The 25379-nt window shown below is 46.6% G+C and overlaps 11 non-coding genes and 1 pseudogene across 11 annotated transcripts; all 12 read right to left on the bottom strand.

The window, feature by feature from the left end:
* Window positions 1–917: 917 nt before the first annotated feature.
* On the bottom strand, window positions 918–1108 carry LOC130347362 (U2 spliceosomal RNA). The gene has a single exon (XR_008885310.1). It is a non-coding gene; the product is annotated as a U2 spliceosomal RNA (small nuclear RNA).
* A 2087-nt stretch (window positions 1109–3195) lies between these two features.
* LOC130347361 (U2 spliceosomal RNA) lies at window positions 3196–3386 on the bottom strand. Its single transcript, XR_008885309.1, has one exon. It is a non-coding gene; the product is annotated as a U2 spliceosomal RNA (small nuclear RNA).
* Window positions 3387–5478: 2092 nt separating this feature from the next.
* On the bottom strand, window positions 5479–5669 carry LOC130347359 (U2 spliceosomal RNA). The gene has a single exon (XR_008885308.1). It is a non-coding gene; the product is annotated as a U2 spliceosomal RNA (small nuclear RNA).
* Window positions 5670–7754: 2085 nt separating this feature from the next.
* On the bottom strand, window positions 7755–7945 carry LOC130347358 (U2 spliceosomal RNA). The gene has a single exon (XR_008885307.1). It is a non-coding gene; the product is annotated as a U2 spliceosomal RNA (small nuclear RNA).
* A 2099-nt stretch (window positions 7946–10044) lies between these two features.
* On the bottom strand, window positions 10045–10235 carry LOC130347357 (U2 spliceosomal RNA). The gene has a single exon (XR_008885306.1). It is a non-coding gene; the product is annotated as a U2 spliceosomal RNA (small nuclear RNA).
* A 2086-nt stretch (window positions 10236–12321) lies between these two features.
* Window positions 12322–12512, bottom strand: LOC130347356 (U2 spliceosomal RNA). The gene has a single exon (XR_008885305.1). It is a non-coding gene; the product is annotated as a U2 spliceosomal RNA (small nuclear RNA).
* A 2089-nt stretch (window positions 12513–14601) lies between these two features.
* LOC130347355 (U2 spliceosomal RNA) lies at window positions 14602–14792 on the bottom strand. Its single transcript, XR_008885304.1, has one exon. It is a non-coding gene; the product is annotated as a U2 spliceosomal RNA (small nuclear RNA).
* Window positions 14793–16873: 2081 nt separating this feature from the next.
* On the bottom strand, window positions 16874–17064 carry LOC130347353 (U2 spliceosomal RNA). The gene has a single exon (XR_008885302.1). It is a non-coding gene; the product is annotated as a U2 spliceosomal RNA (small nuclear RNA).
* Window positions 17065–19125: 2061 nt separating this feature from the next.
* On the bottom strand, window positions 19126–19314 carry LOC130347312 (U2 spliceosomal RNA). Its single transcript, XR_008885269.1, has one exon. It is a non-coding gene; the product is annotated as a U2 spliceosomal RNA (small nuclear RNA).
* Window positions 19315–20007: 693 nt separating this feature from the next.
* LOC130347315 (U2 spliceosomal RNA) lies at window positions 20008–20167 on the bottom strand (annotated as a pseudogene).
* Window positions 20168–22244: 2077 nt separating this feature from the next.
* Window positions 22245–22435, bottom strand: LOC130347352 (U2 spliceosomal RNA). The gene has a single exon (XR_008885301.1). It is a non-coding gene; the product is annotated as a U2 spliceosomal RNA (small nuclear RNA).
* Window positions 22436–24508: 2073 nt separating this feature from the next.
* LOC130347364 (U2 spliceosomal RNA) lies at window positions 24509–24699 on the bottom strand. The gene has a single exon (XR_008885312.1). It is a non-coding gene; the product is annotated as a U2 spliceosomal RNA (small nuclear RNA).
* Window positions 24700–25379: the final 680 nt, after the last annotated feature.

Here is a 25379-nt window from a genome sequence, read left to right as displayed (position 1 = left end):
ACAGAAAGTTGCAGGCCAAATATGTGTGACATTTCTGCGACTTTAGCTTCTAGAGCATTTTTACAACATTATACATAGGTGCTGAATACATAAAAAGCGACTGTTCAGCGACAGACAAGTCGCATCGGCTGAAAGTAGGCCAGAATGTCAGTCCATGTTGGAGCAGGTTTAGATACAGTCTAAAGCATAGATCTCAAAGTCTGTGCACAGAATTTAGCAAGGGCCTCGCACCTTCTGATGCATCAGGTAGGTGCACAATAGCATAGCCTAACCCTCTGTACTTTGGTCTATATTGATGCGGGACATAGACAGCCAGCTGATGACCAATCCATTAGTGCAATGGATGGCTGGAAGCATTTGTCTTTGCCTTTGCAATACCACAGAAGCAATGCATGGTCAATGTACAGCAATGACACACCTGTGTGAACAGCCAGGAGACCCCCCCCCCCCCCCCATGTTATGTTACATAGTTACATAGTTAGTACGGTCGAAAAAAGACATATGTCCATCACGTTCAACCAGGGAATTAAGGGGTAGGGGTGTGGCGCGATATTGGGGAAGGGATGAGATTTTATATTTCTTCATAAGCATTAATCTTATTTTGTCAATTAGGAACATTCAGCACCCACCCGCTATCAAGGCAGCTGCCTATCATGTCATGCCCTACCTGCACAGGTGTGCTGGCTACTCAAATGATCCAATTAAGGAGGCCATTTAGTCAGCAGCAGTAGAAGTCCTGTGCCTGGACGCTCCAACAGGGGCCAGACACAAGCAGAAGCAGAAGCAGCAGAAGCAGCAGCAGCACCACCTTTTGTTTTTTGGCTGCAGCAGCAGCAAGGCCCACAGGGCTGGCTAGCTGGCTAGCCAGCAAGCAGGTAGCAATGAAAGTAGGAATCTTTCTTTTTAACCCTGTAAGGGGGTGGTGCACTGTACCCGAAGATACTGCCATATCGGGTCAATGCATAGGGCGACGGAAGCAAGCTTCGAAATCGGCCCCCGTTCTCAAAAATCCATTTAATATATGGTCCCCAGATAGGGGACGTATCAGATATTAAACTGATAAGAACAGATACTACACTTGATCTTAGCCAAAAGGCCGAGAAGCGATAACCGTGAAAGGGGCGGGCCCAACAAGGTCCCCTTCATGGGCACTATCACTGCTTGCTGTCAGGGAGGCTGCCAGACAATTTTCCATGCACACTCTGGGCTGGGGGGCAGTCAACCACCAGTACACACAGCAGAACCTAAACCCATACCATTATTGCTAAGCAGCAAGACAGGGGCCCATTGCACTCCCACGGGGCCTTTTTAAATGCAATCCATAACCCGGATTTGCCAGGAACCCTTCTTACTCCTCCTACTTGCATGTGACACTGGGCTTAGGATCTGCATAGGAAACACACACACAAGCACACACCTACCTTTGTTGCCTGCAGATGCCTCCTTGGCTGTCCCCAAACGGTATCAAACCAACACCCACGGGAAGCTGTAAGCATAGAGGACATGCCTGCACCCCATTGGACTTACCTGTGTGGGTTAAATCCGGGTTATTTGACAACCTATGGCGGTGATGGTTCTGCTCAGGCAGAGCAGTGCTGATGCTCCTCATAAAGCTGTCGCTGCTGTGAAGGTTCTAGGTGACATCACAAATCCCTTTGGTTACATACACAACAAAGCTGGGTTGTTGTTGTTTACACTCTGCAAGGCCTGTGGAAGTGAGTGACATCATAGCACTGTAGTTCTGAGGGTTCAAGATGGATGCAACAATCTCCTGTTGCTTCTATGAAGGCCGTAATAGACGACATCACCAAACAGCTCCATAGTCACATACACAGCAAAGGAGAGATGTTGTTTACACCTAGTGATGTCAGTGGTATTGAGTGACATCACAGCACAGTGCTAAGGCTCCTGGGCCTGGACACAGCAGCGGCTGCAATATCTCAACGGAGAATACGTTTATATCTATGTGTGTGTGTGCGCATATATATATATATATATATATATATATATATATATATATATATTTCTCCGCCGAAATCACTTTTAAACCCATTTCCACCTTTTTTTCCCTTCTCTTCCTCTTACTTTTTTTTCACGTTTTTTTACGTTTTTCTCCTTTTCGCCTCTTTTCTGGGCGTATTATTCTTCTTTTTCTTCTTTTTTTTCGTCTAATGCATACCCCATCAGTGCAGCAATGCTTATTCAATACCGCCAGCAGATGGAGACACTGGGGGATAATTTTCTAAGGATTTATACTGATTTTTCCTGTCTGAATTTGTCGCACAGAAAGTTGCAGGCCAAATATGTGTGACATTTCTGCGACTTTAGCTTCTAGAGCATTTTTACAACATTATACATAGGTGCTGAATACATAAAAAGCGACTGTTCAGCGACAGACAAGTCGCATCGGCTGAAAGTAGGCCAGAATGTCAGTCCATGTTGGAGCAGGTTTAGATACAGTCTAAAGCATAGATCTCAAAGTCTGTGCACAGAATTTAGCAAGGGCCTCGCACCTTCTGATGCATCAGGTAGGTGCACAATAGCATAGCCTAACCCTCTGTACTTTGGTCTATATTGATGCGGGACATAGACAGCCAGCTGATGACCAATCCATTAGTGCAATGGATGGCTGGAAGCATTTGTCTTTGCCTTTGCAATACCACAGAAGCAATGCATGGTCAATGTACAGCAATGACACACCTGTGTGAACAGCCAGGAGACACCCCCCCCCCCCCCCCATGTTATGTTACATAGTTACATAGTTAGTACGGTCGAAAAAAGACATATGTCCATCACGTTCAACCAGGGAATTAAGGGGTAGGGGTGTGGCGCGATATTGGGGAAGGGATGAGATTTTATATTTCTTCATAAGCATTAATCTTATTTTGTCAATTAGGAACATTCAGCACCCACCCGCTATCAAGGCAGCTGCCTATCATGTCATGCCCTACCTGCACAGGTGTGCTGGCTACTCAAATGATCCAATTAAGGAGGCCATTTAGTCAGCAGCAGCAGAAGTCCTGTGCCTGGACGCTCCAACAGGGGCCAGACACAAGCAGAAGCAGCAGAAGCAGCAGCAGCACCACCTTTTGTTTTTTGGCTGCAGCAGCAGCAAGGCCCACAGGGCTGGCTAGCTGGCTAGCCAGCAAGCAGGTAGCAATGAAAGTAGGAATCTTTCTTTTTAACCCTGTAAGGGGGTGGTGCACTGTACCCGAAGATACTGCCATATCGGGTCAATGCATAGGGCGACGGAAGCAAGCTTCGAAATCGGCCCCCGTTCTCAAAAATCCATTTAATATATGGTCCCCAGATAGGGGACGTATCAGATATTAAACTGATAAGAACAGATACTACACTTGATCTTAGCCAAAAGGCCGAGAAGCGATAACCGTGAAAGGGGCGGGCCCAACAAGGTCCCCTTCATGGGCACTATCACTGCTTGCTGTCAGGGAGGCTGCCAGACAATTTTCCATGCACACTCTGGGCTGGGGGGCAGTCAACCACCAGTACACACAGCAGAACCTAAACCCATACCATTATTGCTAAGCAGCAAGACAGGGGCCCATTGCACTCCCACGGGGCCTTTTTAAATGCAATCCATAACCCGGATTTGGAACCCTTCTTACTCCTCCTACTTGCATGTGACACTGGGCTTAGGATCTGCATAGGAAACACACACACAAGCACACACCTACCTTTGTTGCCTGCAGATGCCTCCTTGGCTGTCCCCAAACGGTATCAAACCAACACCCACGGGAAGCTGTAAGCATAGAGGACATGCCTGCACCCCATTGGACTTACCTGTGTGGGTTAAATCCGGGTTATTTGACAACCTATGGCGGTGATGGTTCTGCTCAGGCAGAGCAGTGCTGATGCTCCTCATAAAGCTGTCGCTGCTGTGAAGGTTCTAGGTGACATCACAAATCCCTTTGGTTACATACACAACAAAGCTGGGTTGTTGTTGTTTACACTCTGCAAGGCCTGTGGAAGTGAGTGACATCATAGCACTGTAGTTCTGAGGGTTCAAGATGGATGCAACAATCTCCTGTTGCTTCTATGAAGGCCGTAATAGACGACATCACCAAACAGCTCCATAGTCACATACACAGCAAAGGAGAGATGTTGTTTACACCTAGTGATGTCAGTGGTATTGAGTGACATCACAGCACAGTGCTAAGGCTCCTGGGCCTGGACACAGCAGCGGCTGCAATATCTCAACGGAGAATACGTTTATATCTATGTGTGTGTGTGCGCATATATATATATATATATATATATATATATATATATATATATATATATTTCTCCGCCGAAATCACTTTTAAACCCATTTCCACCTTTTTTTCCCTTCTCTTCCTCTTACTTTTTTTTCACGTTTTTTTACGTTTTTCTCCTTTTCGCCTCTTTTCTGGGCGTATTATTCTTCTTTTTCTTCTTTTTTTTCGTCTAATGCATACCCCATCAGTGCAGCAATGCTTATTCAATACCGCCAGCAGATGGAGACACTGGGGGATAATTTTCTAAGGATTTATACTGATTTTTCCTGTCTGAATTTGTCGCACAGAAAGTTGCAGGCCAAATATGTGTGACATTTCTGCGACTTTAGCTTCTAGAGCATTTTTACAACATTATACATAGGTGCTGAATACATAAAAAGCGACTGTTCAGCGACAGACAAGTCGCATCGGCTGAAAGTAGGCCAGAATGTCAGTCCATGTTGGAGCAGGTTTAGATACAGTCTAAAGCATAGATCTCAAAGTCTGTGCACAGAATTTAGCAAGGGCCTCGCACCTTCTGATGCATCAGGTAGGTGCACAATAGCATAGCCTAACCCTCTGTACTTTGGTCTATATTGATGCGGGACATAGACAGCCAGCTGATGACCAATCCATTAGTGCAATGGATGGCTGGAAGCATTTGTCTTTGCCTTTGCAATACCACAGAAGCAATGCATGGTCAATGTACAGCAATGACACACCTGTGTGAACAGCCAGGAGACCCCCCCCCCCCCCCCCATGTTATGTTACATAGTTACATAGTTAGTACGGTCGAAAAAAGACATATGTCCATCACGTTCAACCAGGGAATTAAGGGGTAGGGGTGTGGCGCGATATTGGGGAAGGGATGAGATTTTATATTTCTTCATAAGCATTAATCTTATTTTGTCAATTAGGAACATTCAGCACCCACCCGCTATCAAGGCAGCTGCCTATCATGTCATGCCCTACCTGCACAGGTGTGCTGGCTACTCAAATGATCCAATTAAGGAGGCCATTTAGTCAGCAGCAGCAGAAGTCCTGTGCCTGGACGCTCCAACAGGGGCCAGACACAAGCAGAAGCAGAAGCAGCAGAAGCAGCAGCAGCACCACCTTTTGTTTTTTGGCTGCAGCAGCAGCAAGGCCCACAGGGCTGGCTAGCTGGCTAGCCAGCAAGCAGGTAGCAATGAAAGTAGGAATCTTTCTTTTTAACCCTGTAAGGGGGTGGTGCACTGTACCCGAAGATACTGCCATATCGGGTCAATGCATAGGGCGACGGAAGCAAGCTTCGAAATCGGCCCCCGTTCTCAAAAATCCATTTAATATATGGTCCCCAGATAGGGGACGTATCAGATATTAAACTGATAAGAACAGATACTACACTTGATCTTAGCCAAAAGGCCGAGAAGCGATAACCGTGAAAGGGGCGGGCCCAACAAGGTCCCCTTCATGGGCACTATCACTGCTTGCTGTCAGGGAGGCTGCCAGACAATTTTCCATGCACACTCTGGGCTGGGGGGCAGTCAACCACCAGTACACACAGCAGAACCTAAACCCATACCATTATTGCTAAGCAGCAAGACAGGGGCCCATTGCACTCCCACGGGGCCTTTTTAAATGCAATCCATAACCCGGATTTGCCAGGAACCCTTCTTACTCCTCCTACTTGCATGTGACACTGGGCTTAGGATCTGCATAGGAAACACACACACAAGCACACACCTACCTTTGTTGCCTGCAGATGCCTCCTTGGCTGTCCCCAAACGGTATCAAACCAACACCCACGGGAAGCTGTAAGCATAGAGGACATGCCTGCACCCCATTGGACTTACCTGTGTGGGTTAAATCCGGGTTATTTGACAACCTATGGCGGTGATGGTTCTGCTCAGGCAGAGCAGTGCTGATGCTCCTCATAAAGCTGTCGCTGCTGTGAAGGTTCTAGGTGACATCACAAATCCCTTTGGTTACATACACAACAAAGCTGGGTTGTTGTTGTTTACACTCTGCAAGGCCTGTGGAAGTGAGTGACATCATAGCACTGTAGTTCTGAGGGTTCAAGATGGATGCAACAATCTCCTGTTGCTTCTATGAAGGCCGTAATAGACGACATCACCAAACAGCTCCATAGTCACATACACAGCAAAGGAGAGATGTTGTTTACACCTAGTGATGTCAGTGGTATTGAGTGACATCACAGCACAGTGCTAAGGCTCCTGGGCCTGGACACAGCAGCGGCTGCAATATCTCAACGGAGAATACGTTTATATCTATGTGTGTGTGTGCGCATATATATATATATATATATATATATATATATATATATATATATATTCTCCGCCGAAATCACTTTTAAACCCATTTCCACCTTTTTTTCCCTTCTCTTCCTCTTACTTTTTTTTCACGTTTTTTTACGTTTTTCTCCTTTTCGCCTCTTTTCTGGGCGTATTATTCTTCTTTTTCTTCTTTTTTTTCGTCTAATGCATACCCCATCAGTGCAGCAATGCTTATTCAATACCGCCAGCAGATGGAGACACTGGGGGATAATTTTCTAAGGATTTATACTGATTTTTCCTGTCTGAATTTGTCGCACAGAAAGTTGCAGGCCAAATATGTGTGACATTTCTGCGACTTTAGCTTCTAGAGCATTTTTACAACATTATACATAGGTGCTGAATACATAAAAAGCGACTGTTCAGCGACAGACAAGTCGCATCGGCTGAAAGTAGGCCAGAATGTCAGTCCATGTTGGAGCAGGTTTAGATACAGTCTAAAGCATAGATCTCAAAGTCTGTGCACAGAATTTAGCAAGGGCCTCGCACCTTCTGATGCATCAGGTAGGTGCACAATAGCATAGCCTAACCCTCTGTACTTTGGTCTATATTGATGCGGGACATAGACAGCCAGCTGATGACCAATCCATTAGTGCAATGGATGGCTGGAAGCATTTGTCTTTGCCTTTGCAATACCACAGAAGCAATGCATGGTCAATGTACAGCAATGACACACCTGTGTGAACAGCCAGGAGACCCCCCCCCCCCCCCATGTTATGTTACATAGTTACATAGTTAGTACGGTCGAAAAAAGACATATGTCCATCACGTTCAACCAGGGAATTAAGGGGTAGGGGTGTGGCGCGATATTGGGGAAGGGATGAGATTTTATATTTCTTCATAAGCATTAATCTTATTTTGTCAATTAGGAACATTCAGCACCCACCCGCTATCAAGGCAGCTGCCTATCATGTCATGCCCTACCTGCACAGGTGTGCTGGCTACTCAAATGATCCAATTAAGGAGGCCATTTAGTCAGCAGCAGCAGAAGTCCTGTGCCTGGACGCTCCAACAGGGGCCAGACACAAGCAGAAGCAGCAGAAGCAGCAGCAGCACCACCTTTTGTTTTTTGGCTGCAGCAGCAGCAAGGCCCACAGGGCTGGCTAGCTGGCTAGCCAGCAAGCAGGTAGCAATGAAAGTAGGAATCTTTCTTTTTAACCCTGTAAGGGGGTGGTGCACTGTACCCGAAGATACTGCCATATCGGGTCAATGCATAGGGCGACGGAAGCAAGCTTCGAAATCGGCCCCCGTTCTCAAAAATCCATTTAATATATGGTCCCCAGATAGGGGACGTATCAGATATTAAACTGATAAGAACAGATACTACACTTGATCTTAGCCAAAAGGCCGAGAAGCGATAACCGTGAAAGGGGCGGGCCCAACAAGGTCCCCTTCATGGGCACTATCACTGCTTGCTGTCAGGGAGGCTGCCAGACAATTTTCCATGCACACTCTGGGCTGGGGGGCAGTCAACCACCAGTACACACAGCAGAACCTAAACCCATACCATTATTGCTAAGCAGCAAGACAGGGGCCCATTGCACTCCCACGGGGCCTTTTTAAATGCAATCCATAACCCGGATTTGCCAGGAACCCTTCTTACTCCTCCTACTTGCATGTGACACTGGGCTTAGGATCTGCATAGGAAACACACACACAAGCACACACCTACCTTTGTTGCCTGCAGATGCCTCCTTGGCTGTCCCCAAACGGTATCAAACCAACACCCACGGGAAGCTGTAAGCATAGAGGACATGCCTGCACCCCATTGGACTTACCTGTGTGGGTTAAATCCGGGTTATTTGACAACCTATGGCGGTGATGGTTCTGCTCAGGCAGAGCAGTGCTGATGCTCCTCATAAAGCTGTCGCTGCTGTGAAGGTTCTAGGTGACATCACAAATCCCTTTGGTTACATACACAACAAAGCTGGGTTGTTGTTGTTTACACTCTGCAAGGCCTGTGGAAGTGAGTGACATCATAGCACTGTAGTTCTGAGGTGTTCAAGATGGATGCAACAATCTCCTGTTGCTTCTATGAAGGCCGTAATAGACGACATCACCAAACAGCTCCATAGTCACATACACAGCAAAGGAGAGATGTTGTTTACACCTAGTGATGTCAGTGGTATTGAGTGACATCACAGCACAGTGCTAAGGCTCCTGGGCCTGGACACAGCAGCGGCTGCAATATCTCAACGGAGAATACGTTTATATCTATGTGTGTGTGTGCGCATATATATATATATATATATATATATATATATATATATATATATATATTTCTCCGCCGAAATCACTTTTAAACCCATTTCCACCTTTTTTTCCCTTCTCTTCCTCTTACTTTTTTTTCACGTTTTTTTACGTTTTTCTCCTTTTCGCCTCTTTTCTGGGCGTATTATTCTTCTTTTTCTTCTTTTTTTTCGTCTAATGCATACCCCATCAGTGCAGCAATGCTTATTCAATACCGCCAGCAGATGGAGACACTGGGGGATAATTTTCTAAGGATTTATACTGATTTTTCCTGTCTGAATTTGTCGCACAGAAAGTTGCAGGCCAAATATGTGTGACATTTCTGCGACTTTAGCTTCTAGAGCATTTTTACAACATTATACATAGGTGCTGAATACATAAAAAGCGACTGTTCAGCGACAGACAAGTCGCATCGGCTGAAAGTAGGCCAGAATGTCAGTCCATGTTGGAGCAGGTTTAGATACAGTCTAAAGCATAGATCTCAAAGTCTGTGCACAGAATTTAGCAAGGGCCTCGCACCTTCTGATGCATCAGGTAGGTGCACAATAGCATAGCCTAACCCTCTGTACTTTGGTCTATATTGATGCGGGACATAGACAGCCAGCTGATGACCAATCCATTAGTGCAATGGATGGCTGGAAGCATTTGTCTTTGCCTTTGCAATACCACAGAAGCAATGCATGGTCAATGTACAGCAATGACACACCTGTGTGAACAGCCAGGAGACCCCCCCCCCCCCCCCCCCATGTTATGTTACATAGTTACATAGTTAGTACGGTCGAAAAAAGACATATGTCCATCACGTTCAACCAGGGAATTAAGGGGTAGGGGTGTGGCGCGATATTGGGGAAGGGATGAGATTTTATATTTCTTCATAAGCATTAATCTTATTTTGTCAATTAGGAACATTCAGCACCCACCCGCTATCAAGGCAGCTGCCTATCATGTCATGCCCTACCTGCACAGGTGTGCTGGCTACTCAAATGATCCAATTAAGGAGGCCATTTAGTCAGCAGCAGCAGAAGTCCTGTGCCTGGACGCTCCAACAGGGGCCAGACACAAGCAGAAGCAGAAGCAGCAGAAGCAGCAGCAGCACCACCTTTTGTTTTTTGGCTGCAGCAGCAGCAAGGCCCACAGGGCTGGCTAGCTGGCTAGCCAGCAAGCAGGTAGCAATGAAAGTAGGAATCTTTCTTTTTAACCCTGTAAGGGGGTGGTGCACTGTACCCGAAGATACTGCCATATCGGGTCAATGCATAGGGCGACGGAAGCAAGCTTCGAAATCGGCCCCCGTTCTCAAAAATCCATTTAATATATGGTCCCCAGATAGGGGACGTATCAGATATTAAACTGATAAGAACAGATACTACACTTGATCTTAGCCAAAAGGCCGAGAAGCGATAACCGTGAAAGGGGCGGGCCCAACAAGGTCCCCTTCATGGGCACTATCACTGCTTGCTGTCAGGGAGGCTGCCAGACAATTTTCCATGCACACTCTGGGCTGGGGGGCAGTCAACCACCAGTACACACAGCAGAACCTAAACCCATACCATTATTGCTAAGCAGCAAGACAGGGGCCCATTGCACTCCCACGGGGCCTTTTTAAATGCAATCCATAACCCGGATTTGCCAGGAACCCTTCTTACTCCTCCTACTTGCATGTGACACTGGGCTTAGGATCTGCATAGGAAACACACACACAAGCACACACCTACCTTTGTTGCCTGCAGATGCCTCCTTGGCTGTCCCCAAACGGTATCAAACCAACACCCACGGGAAGCTGTAAGCATAGAGGACATGCCTGCACCCCATTGGACTTACCTGTGTGGGTTAAATCCGGGTTATTTGACAACCTATGGCGGTGATGGTTCTGCTCAGGCAGAGCAGTGCTGATGCTCCTCATAAAGCTGTCGCTGCTGTGAAGGTTCTAGGTGACATCACAAATCCCTTTGGTTACATACACAACAAAGCTGGGTTGTTGTTGTTTACACTCTGCAAGGCCTGTGGAAGTGAGTGACATCATAGCACTGTAGTTCTGAGGGTTCAAGATGGATGCAACAATCTCCTGTTGCTTCTATGAAGGCCGTAATAGACGACATCACCAAACAGCTCCATAGTCACATACACAGCAAAGGAGAGATGTTGTTTACACCTAGTGATGTCAGTGGTATTGAGTGACATCACAGCACAGTGCTAAGGCTCCTGGGCCTGGACACAGCAGCGGCTGCAATATCTCAACGGAGAATACGTTTATATCTATGTGTGTGTGTGCGCATATATATATATATATATATATATATATATATATATATATATATATTTCTCCGCCGAAATCACTTTTAAACCCATTTCCACCTTTTTTTCCCTTCTCTTCCTCTTACTTTTTTTTCACGTTTTTTTACGTTTTTCTCCTTTTCGCCTCTTTTCTGGGCGTATTATTCTTCTTTTTCTTCTTTTTTTTCGTCTAATGCATACCCCATCAGTGCAGCAATGCTTATTCAATACCGCCAGCAGATGGAGACACTGGGGGATAATTTTCTAAGGATTTATACTGATTTTTCCTGTCTGAATTTGTCGCACAGAAAGTTGCAGGCCAAATATGTGTGACATTTCTGCGACTTTAGCTTCTAGAGCATTTTTACAACATTATACATAGGTGCTGAATACATAAAAAGCGACTGTTCAGCGACAGACAAGTCGCATCGGCTGAAAGTAGGCCAGAATGTCAGTCCATGTTGGAGCAGGTTTAGATACAGTCTAAAGCATAGATCTCAAAGTCTGTGCACAGAATTTAGCAAGGGCCTCGCACCTTCTGATGCATCAGGTAGGTGCACAATAGCATAGCCTAACCCTCTGTACTTTGGTCTATATTGATGCGGGACATAGACAGCCAGCTGATGACCAATCCATTAGTGCAATGGATGGCTGGAAGCATTTGTCTTTGCCTTTGCAATACCACAGAAGCAATGCATGGTCAATGTACAGCAATGACACACCTGTGTGAACAGCCAGGAGACCCCCCCCCATGTTATGTTACATAGTTACATAGTTAGTACGGTCGAAAAAAGACATATGTCCATCACGTTCAACCAGGGAATTAAGGGGTAGGGGTGTGGCGCGATATTGGGGAAGGGATGAGATTTTATATTTCTTCATAAGCATTAATCTTATTTTGTCAATTAGGAACATTCAGCACCCACCCGCTATCAAGGCAGCTGCCTATCATGTCATGCCCTACCTGCACAGGTGTGCTGGCTACTCAAATGATCCAATTAAGGAGGCCATTTAGTCAGCAGCAGCAGAAGTCCTGTGCCTGGACGCTCCAACAGGGGCCAGACACAAGCAGAAGCAGAAGCAGCAGAAGCAGCAGCAGCACCACCTTTTGTTTTTTGGCTGCAGCAGCAGCAAGGCCCACAGGGCTGGCTAGCTGGCTAGCCAGCAAGCAGGTAGCAATGAAAGTAGGAATCTTTCTTTTTAACCCTGTAAGGGGGTGGTGCACTGTACCCGAAGATACTGCCATATCGGGTCAATGCATAGGGCGACGGAAGCAAGCTTCGAAATCGGCCCCCGTTCTCAAAAATCCATTTAATATATGGTCCCCAGATAGGGGACGTATCAGATATTAAACTGATAAGAACAGATACTACACTTGATCTTAGCCAAAAGGCCGAGAAGCGATAACCGTGAAAGGGGCGGGCCCAACAAGGTCCCCTTCATGGGCACTATCACTGCTTGCTGTCAGGGAGGCTGCCAGACAATTTTCCATGCACACTCTGGGCTGGGGGGCAGTCAACCACCAGTACACACAGCAGAACCTAAACCCATACCATTATTGCTAAGCAGCAAGACAGGGGCCCATTGCACTCCCACGGGGCCTTTTTAAATGCAATCCATAACCCGGATTTGCCAGGAACCCTTCTTACTCCTCCTACTTGCATGTGACACTGGGCTTAGGATCTGCATAGGAAACACACACACAAGCACACACCTACCTTTGTTGCCTGCAGATGCCTCCTTGGCTGTCCCCAAACGGTATCAAACCAACACCCACGGGAAGCTGTAAGCATAGAGGACATGCCTGCACCCCATTGGACTTACCTGTGTGGGTTAAATCCGGGTTATTTGACAACCTATGGCGGTGATGGTTCTGCTCAGGCAGAGCAGTGCTGATGCTCCTCATAAAGCTGTCGCTGCTGTGAAGGTTCTAGGTGACATCACAAATCCCTTTGGTTACATACACAACAAAGCTGGGTTGTTGTTGTTTACACTCTGCAAGGCCTGTGGAAGTGAGTGACATCATAGCACTGTAGTTCTGAGGGTTCAAGATGGATGCAACAATCTCCTGTTGCTTCTATGAAGGCCGTAATAGACGACATCACCAAACAGCTCCATAGTCACATACACAGCAAAGGAGAGATGTTGTTTACACCTAGTGATGTCAGTGGTATTGAGTGACATCACAGCACAGTGCTAAGGCTCCTGGGCCTGGACACAGCAGCGGCTGCAATATCTCAACGGAGAATACGTTTATATCTATGTGTGTGTGTGCGCATATATATATATATATATATATATATATATATATATATATATATATATATTTCTCCGCCGAAATCACTTTTAAACCCATTTCCACCTTTTTTTCCCTTCTCTTCCTCTTACTTTTTTTTCACGTTTTTTTACGTTTTTCTCCTTTTCGCCTCTTTTCTGGGCGTATTATTCTTCTTTTTCTTCTTTTTTTTCGTCTAATGCATACCCCATCAGTGCAGCAATGCTTATTCAATACCGCCAGCAGATGGAGACACTGGGGGATAATTTTCTAAGGATTTATACTGATTTTTCCTGTCTGAATTTGTCGCACAGAAAGTTGCAGGCCAAATATGTGTGACATTTCTGCGACTTTAGCTTCTAGAGCATTTTTACAACATTATACATAGGTGCTGAATACATAAAAAGCGACTGTTCAGCGACAGACAAGTCGCATCGGCTGAAAGTAGGCCAGAATGTCAGTCCATGTTGGAGCAGGTTTAGATACAGTCTAAAGCATAGATCTCAAAGTCTGTGCACAGAATTTAGCAAGGGCCTCGCACCTTCTGATGCATCAGGTAGGTGCACAATAGCATAGCCTAACCCTCTGTACTTTGGTCTATATTGATGCGGGACATAGACAGCCAGCTGATGACCAATCCATTAGTGCAATGGATGGCTGGAAGCATTTGTCTTTGCCTTTGCAATACCACAGAAGCAATGCATGGTCAATGTACAGCAATGACACACCTGTGTGAACAGCCAGGAGACCCCCCCCATGTTATGTTACATAGTTACATAGTTAGTACGGTCGAAAAAAGACATATGTCCATCACGTTCAACCAGGGAATTAAGGGGTAGGGGTGTGGCGCGATATTGGGGAAGGGATGAGATTTTATATTTCTTCATAAGCATTAATCTTATTTTGTCAATTAGGAACATTCAGCACCCACCCGCTATCAAGGCAGCTGCCTATCATGTCATGCCCTACCTGCACAGGTGTGCTGGCTACTCAAATGATCCAATTAAGGAGGCCATTTAGTCAGCAGCAGCAGAAGTCCTGTGCCTGGACGCTCCAACAGGGGCCAGACACAAGCAGAAGCAGAAGCAGCAGAAGCAGCAGCAGCACCACCTTTTGTTTTTTGGCTGCAGCAGCAGCAAGGCCCACAGGGCTGGCTAGCTGGCTAGCCAGCAAGCAGGTAGCAATGAAAGTAGGAATCTTTCTTTTTAACCCTGTAAGGGGGTGGTGCACTGTACCCGAAGATACTGCCATATCGGGTCAATGCATAGGGCGACGGAAGCAAGCTTCGAAATCGGCCCCCGTTCTCAAAAATCCATTTAATATATGGTCCCCAGATAGGGGACGTATCAGATATTAAACTGATAAGAACAGATACTACACTTGATCTTAGCCAAAAGGCCGAGAAGCGATAACCGTGAAAGGGGCGGGCCCAACAAGGTCCCCTTCATGGGCACTATCACTGCTTGCTGTCAGGGAGGCTGCCAGACAATTTTCCATGCACACTCTGGGCTGGGGGGCAGTCAACCACCAGTACACACAGCAGAACCTAAACCCATACCATTATTGCTAAGCAGCAAGACAGGGGCCCATTGCACTCCCACGGGGCCTTTTTAAATGCAATCCATAACCCGGATTTGCCAGGAACCCTTCTTACTCCTCCTACTTGCATGTGACACTGGGCTTAGGATCTGCATAGGAAACACACACACAAGCACACACCTACCTTTGTTGCCTGCAGATGCCTCCTTGGCTGTCCCCAAACGGTATCAAACCAACACCCACGGGAAGCTGTAAGCATAGAGGACATGCCTGCACCCCATTGGACTTACCTGTGTGGGTTAAATCCGGGTTATTTGACAACCTATGGCGGTGATGGTTCTGCTCAGGCAGAGCAGTGCTGATGCTCCTCATAAAGCTGTCGCTGCTGTGAAGGTTCTAGGTGACATCACAAATCCCTTTGGTTACATACACAACAAAGCTGGGTTGTTGTTGTTTACACTCTGCAAGGCCTGTGGAAGTGAGTGACATCATAGCACTGTAGTTCTGAGGGTTCAAGATGGATGCAACAATCTCCTGTTGCTTCTATGAAGGCCGTAATAGACGACATCACCAAACAGCTCCATAGTCACATACACAGCAAAGGAGAGATGTTGTTTACACCTAGTGATGTCAGTGGTATTGAGTGACATCACAGCACAGTGCTAAGGCTCCTGGGCCTGGACACAGCAGCGGCTGCAATATCTCAACGGAGAATACGTTTATATCTATGTGTGTGTGTGCGCATATATATATATATATATATATATATATATATATATATATTTCTCCGCCGAAATCACTTTTAAACCCATTTCCACCTTTTTTTCCCTTCTCTTCCTCTTACTTTTTTTTCACGTTTTTTTACGTTTTTCTCCTTTTCGCCTCTTTTCTGGGCGTATTATTCTTCTTTTTCTTCTTTTTTTTCGTCTAATGCATACCCCATCAGTGCAGCAATGCTTATTCAATACCGCCAGCAGATGGAGACACTGGGGGATAATTTTCTAAGGATTTATACTGATTTTTCCTGTCTGAATTTGTCGCACAGAAAGTTGCAGGCCAAATATGTGTGACATTTCTGCGACTTTAGCTTCTAGAGCATTTTTACAACATTATACATAGGTGCTGAATACATAAAAAGCGACTGTTCAGCGACAGACAAGTCGCATCGGCTGAAAGTAGGCCAGAATGTCAGTCCATGTTGGAGCAGGTTTAGATACAGTCTAAAGCATAGATCTCAAAGTCTGTGCACAGAATTTAGCAAGGGCCTCGCACCTTCTGATGCATCAGGTAGGTGCACAATAGCATAGCCTAACCCTCTGTACTTTGGTCTATATTGATGCGGGACATAGACAGCCAGCTGATGACCAATCCATTAGTGCAATGGATGGCTGGAAGCATTTGTCTTTGCCTTTGCAATACCACAGAAGCAATGCATGGTCAATGTACAGCAATGACACACCTGTGTGAACAGCCAGGAGACCCCCCCCCCATGTTATGTTACATAGTTACATAGTTAGTACGGTCGAAAAAAGACATATGTCCATCACGTTCAACCAGGGAATTAAGGGGTAGGGGTGTGGCGCGATATTGGGGAAGGGATGAGATTTTATATTTCTTCATAAGCATTAATCTTATTTTGTCAATTAGGAACATTCAGCACCCACCCGCTATCAAGGCAGCTGCCTATCATGTCATGCCCTACCTGCACAGGTGTGCTGGCTACTCAAATGATCCAATTAAGGAGGCCATTTAGTCAGCAGCAGCAGAAGTCCTGTGCCTGGACGCTCCAACAGGGGCCAGACACAAGCAGAAGCAGAAGCAGCAGAAGCAGCAGCAGCACCACCTTTTGTTTTTTGGCTGCAGCAGCAGCAAGGCCCACAGGGCTGGCTAGCTGGCTAGCCAGCAAGCAGGTAGCAATGAAAGTAGGAATCTTTCTTTTTAACCCTGTAAGGGGGTGGTGCACTGTACCCGAAGATACTGCCATATCGGGTCAATGCATAGGGCGACGGAAGCAAGCTTCGAAATCGGCCCCCGTTCTCAAAAATCCATTTAATATATGGTCCCCAGATAGGGGACGTATCAGATATTAAACTGATAAGAACAGATACTACACTTGATCTTAGCCAAAAGGCCGAGAAGCGATAACCGTGAAAGGGGCGGGCCCAACAAGGTCCCCTTCATGGGCACTATCACTGCTTGCTGTCAGGGAGGCTGCCAGACAATTTTCCATGCACACTCTGGGCTGGGGGGCAGTCAACCACCAGTACACACAGCAGAACCTAAACCCATACCATTATTGCTAAGCAGCAAGACAGGGGCCCATTGCACTCCCACGGGGCCTTTTTAAATGCAATCCATAACCCGGATTTGCCAGGAACCCTTCTTACTCCTCCTACTTGCATGTGACACTGGGCTTAGGATCTGCATAGGAAACACACACACAAGCACACACCTACCTTTGTTGCCTGCAGATGCCTCCTTGGCTGTCCCCAAACGGTATCAAACCAACACCCACGGGAAGCTGTAAGCATAGAGGACATGCCTGCACCCCATTGGACTTACCTGTGTGGGTTAAATCCGGGTTATTTGACAACCTATGGCGGTGATGGTTCTGCTCAGGCAGAGCAGTGCTGATGCTCCTCATAAAGCTGTCGCTGCTGTGAAGGTTCTAGGTGACATCACAAATCCCTTTGGTTACATACACAACAAAGCTGGGTTGTTGTTGTTTACACTCTGCAAGGCCTGTGGAAGTGAGTGACATCATAGCACTGTAGTTCTGAGGGTTCAAGATGGATGCAACAATCTCCTGTTGCTTCTATGAAGGCCGTAATAGACGACATCACCACACAGCTCCATAGTCACATACACAGCAAAGGAGAGATGTTGTTTACACCTAGTGATGTCAGTGGTATTGAGTGACATCACAGCACAGTGCTAAGGCTCCTGGGCCTGGACACAGCAGCGGCTGCAATATCTCAACGGAGAATACGTTTATATCTATGTGTGTGTGTGCGCATATATATATATATATATTTCTCCGCCGAAATCACTTTTAAACCCATTTCCACCTTTTTTTCCCTTCTCTTCCTCTTACTTTTTTTTCACGTTTTTTTACGTTTTTCTCCTTTTCGCCTCTTTTCTGGGCGTATTATTCTTCTTTTTCTTCTTTTTTTTCGTCTAATGCATACCCCATCAGTGCAGCAATGCTTATTCAATACCGCCAGCAGATGGAGACACTGGGGGATAATTTTCTAAGGATTTATACTGATTTTTCCTGTCTGAATTTGTCGCACAGAAAGTTGCAGGCCAAATATGTGTGACATTTCTGCGACTTTAGCTTCTAGAGCATTTTTACAACATTATACATAGGTGCTGAATACATAAAAAGCGACTGTTCAGCGACAGACAAGTCGCATCGGCTGAAAGTAGGCCAGAATGTCAGTCCATGTTGGAGCAGGTTTAGATACAGTCTAAAGCATAGATCTCAAAGTCTGTGCACAGAATTTAGCAAGGGCCTCGCACCTTCTGATGCATCAGGTAGGTGCACAATAGCATAGCCTAACCCTCTGTACTTTGGTCTATATTGATGCGGGACATAGACAGCCAGCTGATGACCAATCCATTAGTGCAATGGATGGCTGGAAGCATTTGTCTTTGCCTTTGCAATACCACAGAAGCAATGCATGGTCAATGTACAGCAATGACACACCTGTGTGAACAGCCAGGAGACCCCCCCCCCCCCCCATGTTATGTTACATAGTTACATAGTTAGTACGGTCGAAAAAAGACATATGTCCATCACGTTCAACCAGGGAATTAAGGGGTAGGGGTGTGGCGCGATATTGGGGAAGGGATGAGATTTTATATTTCTTCATAAGCATTAATCTTATTTTGTCAATTAGGAACATTCAGCACCCACCCGCTATCAAGGCAGCTGCCTATCATGTCATGCCCTACCTGCACAGGTGTGCTGGCTACTCAAATGATCCAATTAAGGAGGCCATTTAGTCAGCAGCAGCAGAAGTCCTGTGCCTGGACGCTCCAACAGGGGCCAGACACAAGCAGAAGCAGAAGCAGAAGCAGCAGCAGCACCACCTTTTGTTTTTTGGCTGCAGCAGCAGCAAGGCCCACAGGGCTGGCTAGCTGGCTAGCCAGCAAGCAGGTAGCAATGAAAGTAGGAATCTTTCTTTTTAACCCTGTAAGGGGGTGGTGCACTGTACCCGAAGATACTGCCATATCGGGTCAATGCATAGGGCGACGGAAGCAAGCTTCGAAATCGGCCCCCGTTCTCAAAAATCCATTTAATATATGGTCCCCAGATAGGGGACGTATCAGATATTAAACTGATAAGAACAGATTTTTTTTTTTTTTTTTTTTTTTATCTAAAGCCGAGGAACGTGCTTTCGATTCACCCAAAGTGCAAGAAAAAGTGCAAACGTGTTACACTAAAAAAACGTGCACAAAGGATGCGGTCTATCGCAAGCCCTTCTCCGATAGGAGAGAGGCCCCCCAACAAACCTTACCCTTCGCCTCCGGACCAAAAGTTACCTGCGAGGTTCCAGGTTCGATGTCCCTTTTCGCCGAAGCTACTAGGGGACCACAAATGCTCCCGGCATCCCCCTTGGCGTTAGCCAAGGTATCTGCCCGCAGAGCCGATTACGGTAGGTACCCTGCCAAAGCAGGAGTACCCGGGGTGTTTGCAGGGAGGTGCGGAACCTAATGGCCACACACACCTCCCCTAGACCGCCAGGAGGGACACCCAGAAGGGCTACCGCATCCTGACCAATCCTGTGAACACACAACACGCAAAAAGTGACACAGTGAGACAAAAAATAAATAAATAAGTGAATGTGTGCAGATATACTGCCCGGACATCCGGCCGGATCTATAAAAATTTCTCTGATCCTAGCCAGAAGGCCGGGAATCAAGAGGTGAGTGCCACAAGGTGAAGAGATTATGGTGCCCGTGCTTCAACTCAGTGAGTCTATTCTCCCAGTGAGTTTCGGCACCTCGGGGTCACCACTCCCCGAGGCACAAAAGTACCTCGGCTCTAGACCCTCTCAGCCTCATGGCGAGACCCGGAGGGAACAGGTCACATCGGGGCAGCCGTCGAGCTGATTCCTCAGAACCAGCCCCGGAAAGCCCTGGTACACCTGCATCCTCCATGCAGCACCCATCCCCACCAGCATGAAAACTGATAAGAACAGATACTACACTTGATCTTAGCCAAAAGGCCGAGAAGCGATAACCGTGAAAGGGGCGGGCCCAACAAGGTCCCCTTCATGGGCACTATCACTGCTTGCTGTCAGGGAGGCTGCCAGACAATTTTCCATGCACACTCTGGGCTGGGGGGCAGTCAACCACCAGTACACACAGCAGAACCTAAACCCATACCATTATTGCTAAGCAGCAAGACAGGGGCCCATTGCACTCCCACGGGGCCTTTTTAAATGCAATCCATAACCCGGATTTGCCAGGAACCCTTCTTACTCCTCCTACTTGCATGTGACACTGGGCTTAGGATCTGCATAGGAAACACACACACAAGCACACACCTACCTTTGTTGCCTGCAGATGCCTCCTTGGCTGTCCCCAAACGGTATCAAACCAACACCCACGGGAAGCTGTAAGCATAGAGGACATGCCTGCACCCCATTGGACTTACCTGTGTGGGTTAAATCCGGGTTATTTGACAACCTATGGCGGTGATGGTTCTGCTCAGGCAGAGCAGTGCTGATGCTCCTCATAAAGCTGTCGCTGCTGTGAAGGTTCTAGGTGACATCACAAATCCCTTTGGTTACATACACAACAAAGCTGGGTTGTTGTTGTTTACACTCTGCAAGGCCTGTGGAAGTGAGTGACATCATAGCACTGTAGTTCTGAGGGTTCAAGATGGATGCAACAATCTCCTGTTGCTTCTATGAAGGCCGTAATAGACGACATCACCAAACAGCTCCATAGTCACATACACAGCAAAGGAGAGATGTTGTTTACACCTAGTGATGTCAGTGGTATTGAGTGACATCACAGCACAGTGCTAAGGCTCCTGGGCCTGGACACAGCAGCGGCTGCAATATCTCAACGGAGAATACGTTTATATCTATGTGTGTGTGTGCGCATATATATATATATATATATATATATATATATATATATATATATATATTTCTCCGCCGAAATCACTTTTAAACCCATTTCCACCTTTTTTTCCCTTCTCTTCCTCTTACTTTTTTTTCACGTTTTTTTACGTTTTTCTCCTTTTCGCCTCTTTTCTGGGCGTATTATTCTTCTTTTTCTTCTTTTTTTTCGTCTAATGCATACCCCATCAGTGCAGCAATGCTTATTCAATACCGCCAGCAGATGGAGACACTGGGGGATAATTTTCTAAGGATTTATACTGATTTTTCCTGTCTGAATTTGTCGCACAGAAAGTTGCAGGCCAAATATGTGTGACATTTCTGCGACTTTAGCTTCTAGAGCATTTTTACAACATTATACATAGGTGCTGAATACATAAAAAGCGACTGTTCAGCGACAGACAAGTCGCATCGGCTGAAAGTAGGCCAGAATGTCAGTCCATGTTGGAGCAGGTTTAGATACAGTCTAAAGCATAGATCTCAAAGTCTGTGCACAGAATTTAGCAAGGGCCTCGCACCTTCTGATGCATCAGGTAGGTGCACAATAGCATAGCCTAACCCTCTGTACTTTGGTCTATATTGATGCGGGACATAGACAGCCAGCTGATGACCAATCCATTAGTGCAATGGATGGCTGGAAGCATTTGTCTTTGCCTTTGCAATACCACAGAAGCAATGCATGGTCAATGTACAGCAATGACACACCTGTGTGAACAGCCAGGAGACCCCCCCCCCCCCATGTTATGTTACATAGTTACATAGTTAGTACGGTCGAAAAAAGACATATGTCCATCACGTTCAACCAGGGAATTAAGGGGTAGGGGTGTGGCGCGATATTGGGGAAGGGATGAGATTTTATATTTCTTCATAAGCATTAATCTTATTTTGTCAATTAGGAACATTCAGCACCCACCCGCTATCAAGGCAGCTGCCTATCATGTCATGCCCTACCTGCACAGGTGTGCTGGCTACTCAAATGATCCAATTAAGGAGGCCATTTAGTCAGCAGCAGCAGAAGTCCTGTGCCTGGACGCTCCAACAGGGGCCAGACACAAGCAGAAGCAGAAGCAGCACCACCTTTTGTTTTTTGGCTGCAGCAGCAGCAAGGCCCACAGGGCTGGCTAGCTGGCTAGCCAGCAAGCAGGTAGCAATGAAAGTAGGAATCTTTCTTTTTAACCCTGTAAGGGGGTGGTGCACTGTACCCGAAGATACTGCCATATCGGGTCAATGCATAGGGCGACGGAAGCAAGCTTCGAAATCGGCCCCCGTTCTCAAAAATCCATTTAATATATGGTCCCCAGATAGGGGACGTATCAGATATTAAACTGATAAGAACAGATACTACACTTGATCTTAGCCAAAAGGCCGAGAAGCGATAACCGTGAAAGGGGCGGGCCCAACAAGGTCCCCTTCATGGGCACTATCACTGCTTGCTGTCAGGGAGGCTGCCAGACAATTTTCCATGCACACTCTGGGCTGGGGGGCAGTCAACCACCAGTACACACAGCAGAACCTAAACCCATACCATTATTGCTAAGCAGCAAGACAGGGGCCCATTGCACTCCCACGGGGCCTTTTTAAATGCAATCCATAACCCGGATTTGCCAGGAACCCTTCTTACTCCTCCTACTTGCATGTGACACTGGGCTTAGGATCTGCATAGGAAACACACACACAAGCACACACCTACCTTTGTTGCCTGCAGATGCCTCCTTGGCTGTCCCCAAACGGTATCAAACCAACACCCACGGGAAGCTGTAAGCATAGAGGACATGCCTGCACCCCATTGGACTTACCTGTGTGGGTTAAATCCGGGTTATTTGACAACCTATGGCGGTGATGGTTCTGCTCAGGCAGAGCAGTGCTGATGCTCCTCATAAAGCTGTCGCTGCTGTGAAGGTTCTAGGTGACATCACAAATCCCTTTGGTTACATACACAACAAAGCTGGGTTGTTGTTGTTTACACTCTGCAAGGCCTGTGGAAGTGAGTGACATCATAGCACTGTAGTTCTGAGGGTTCAAGATGGATGCAACAATCTCCTGTTGCTTCTATGAAGGCCGTAATAGACGACATCACCAAACAGCTCCATAGTCACATACACAGCAAAGGAGAGATGTTGTTTACACCTAGTGATGTCAGTGGTATTGAGTGACATCACAGCACAGTGCTAAGGCTCCTGGGCCTGGACACAGCAGCGGCTGCAATATCTCAACGGAGAATACGTTTATATCTATGTGTGTGTGTGCGCATATATATATATATATATATATATATATATATTTCTCCGCCGAAATCACTTTTAAACCCATTTCCACCTTTTTTTCCCTTCTCTTCCTCTTACTTTTTTTTCACGTTTTTTTACGTTTTTCTCCTTTTCGCCTCTTTTCTGGGCGTATTATTCTTCTTTTTCTTCTTTTTTTTCGTCTAATGCATACCCCATCAGTGCAGCAATGCTTATTCAATACCGCCAGCAGATGGAGACACTGGGGGATAATTTTCTAAGGATTTATACTGATTTTTCCTGTCTGAATTTGTCGCACAGAAAGTTGCAGGCCAAATATGTGTGACATTTCTGCGACTTTAGCTTCTAGAGCATTTTTACAACATTATACATAGGTGCTGAATACATAAAAAGCGACTGTTCAGCGACAGACAAGTCGCATCGGCTGAAAGTAGGCCAGAATGTCAGTCCATGTTGGAGCAGGTTTAGATACAGTCTAAAGCATAGATCTCAAAGTCTGTGCACAGAATTTAGCAAGGGCCTCGCACCTTCTGATGCATCAGGTAGGTGCACAATAGCATAGCCTAACCCTCTGTACTTTGGTCTATATTGATGCGGGACATAGACAGCCAGCTGATGACCAATCCATTAGTGCAATGGATGGCTGGAAGCATTTGTCTTTGCCTTTGCAATACCACAGAAGCAATGCATGGTCAATGTACAGCAATGACACACCTGTGTGAACAGCCAGGAGACCCCCCCCCCATGTTATGTTACATAGTTACATAGTTAGTACGGTCGAAAAAAGACATATGTCCATCACGTTCAACCAGGGAATTAAGGGGTAGGGGTGTGGCGCGATATTGGGGAAGGGATGAGATTTTATATTTCTTCATAAGCATTAATCTTATTTTGTCAATTAGGAACATTCAGCACCCACCCGCTATCAAGGCAGCTGCCTATCATGTCATGCCCTACCTGCACAGGTGTGCTGGCTACTCAAATGATCCAATTAAGGAGGCCATTTAGTCAGCAGCAGCAGAAGTCCTGTGCCTGGACGCTCCAACAGGGGCCAGACACAAGCAGAAGCAGAAGCAGCAGAAGCAGCAGCAGCACCACCTTTTGTTTTTTGGCTGCAGCAGCAGCAAGGCCCACAGGGCTGGCTAGCTGGCTAGCCAGCAAGCAGGTAGCAATGAAAGTAGGAATCTTTCTTTTTAACCCTGTAAGGGGGTGGTGCACTGTACCCGAAGATACTGCCATATCGGGTCAATGCATAGGGCGACGGAAGCAAGCTTCGAAATCGGCCCCCGTTCTCAAAAATCCATTTAATATATGGTCCCCAGATAGGGGACGTATCAGATATTAGACTGATAAGAACAGATACTACACTTGATCTTAGCCAAAAGGCCGAGAAGCGATAACCGTGAAAGGGGCGGGCCCAACAAGGTCCCCTTCATGGGCACTATCACTGCTTGCTGTCAGGGAGGCTGCCAGACAATTTTCCATGCACACTCTGGGCTGGGGGGCAGTCAACCACCAGTACACACAGCAGAACCTAAACCCATACCATTATTGCTAAGCAGCAAGACAGGGGCCCATTGCACTCCCACGGGGCCTTTTTAAATGCAATCCATAACCCGGATTTGCCAGGAACCCTTCTTACTCCTCCTACTTGCATGTGACACTGGGCTTAGGATCTGCATAGGAAACACACACACAAGCACACACCTACCTTTGTTGCCTGCAGATGCCTCCTTGGCTGTCCCCAAACGGTATCAAACCAACACCCACGGGAAGCTGTAAGCATAGAGGACATGCCTGCACCCCATTGGACTTACCTGTGTGGGTTAAATCCGGGTTATTTGACAACCTATGGCGGTGATGGTTCTGCTCAGGCAGAGCAGTGCTGATGCTCCTCATAAAGCTGTCGCTGCTGTGAAGGTTCTAGGTGACATCACAAATCCCTTTGGTTACATACACAACAAAGCTGGGTTGTTGTTGTTTACACTCTGCAAGGCCTGTGGAAGTGAGTGACATCATAGCACTGTAGTTCTGAGGGTTCAAGATGGATGCAACAATCTCCTGTTGCTTCTATGAAG

This window comes from Hyla sarda, unplaced genomic scaffold (genome assembly GCF_029499605.1).
Source record: "Hyla sarda isolate aHylSar1 unplaced genomic scaffold, aHylSar1.hap1 scaffold_834, whole genome shotgun sequence".
Classification (NCBI taxonomy): domain Eukaryota; kingdom Metazoa; phylum Chordata; class Amphibia; order Anura; family Hylidae; genus Hyla; species Hyla sarda.
This window is presented reverse-complemented; position numbering and strand designations above follow the sequence as displayed.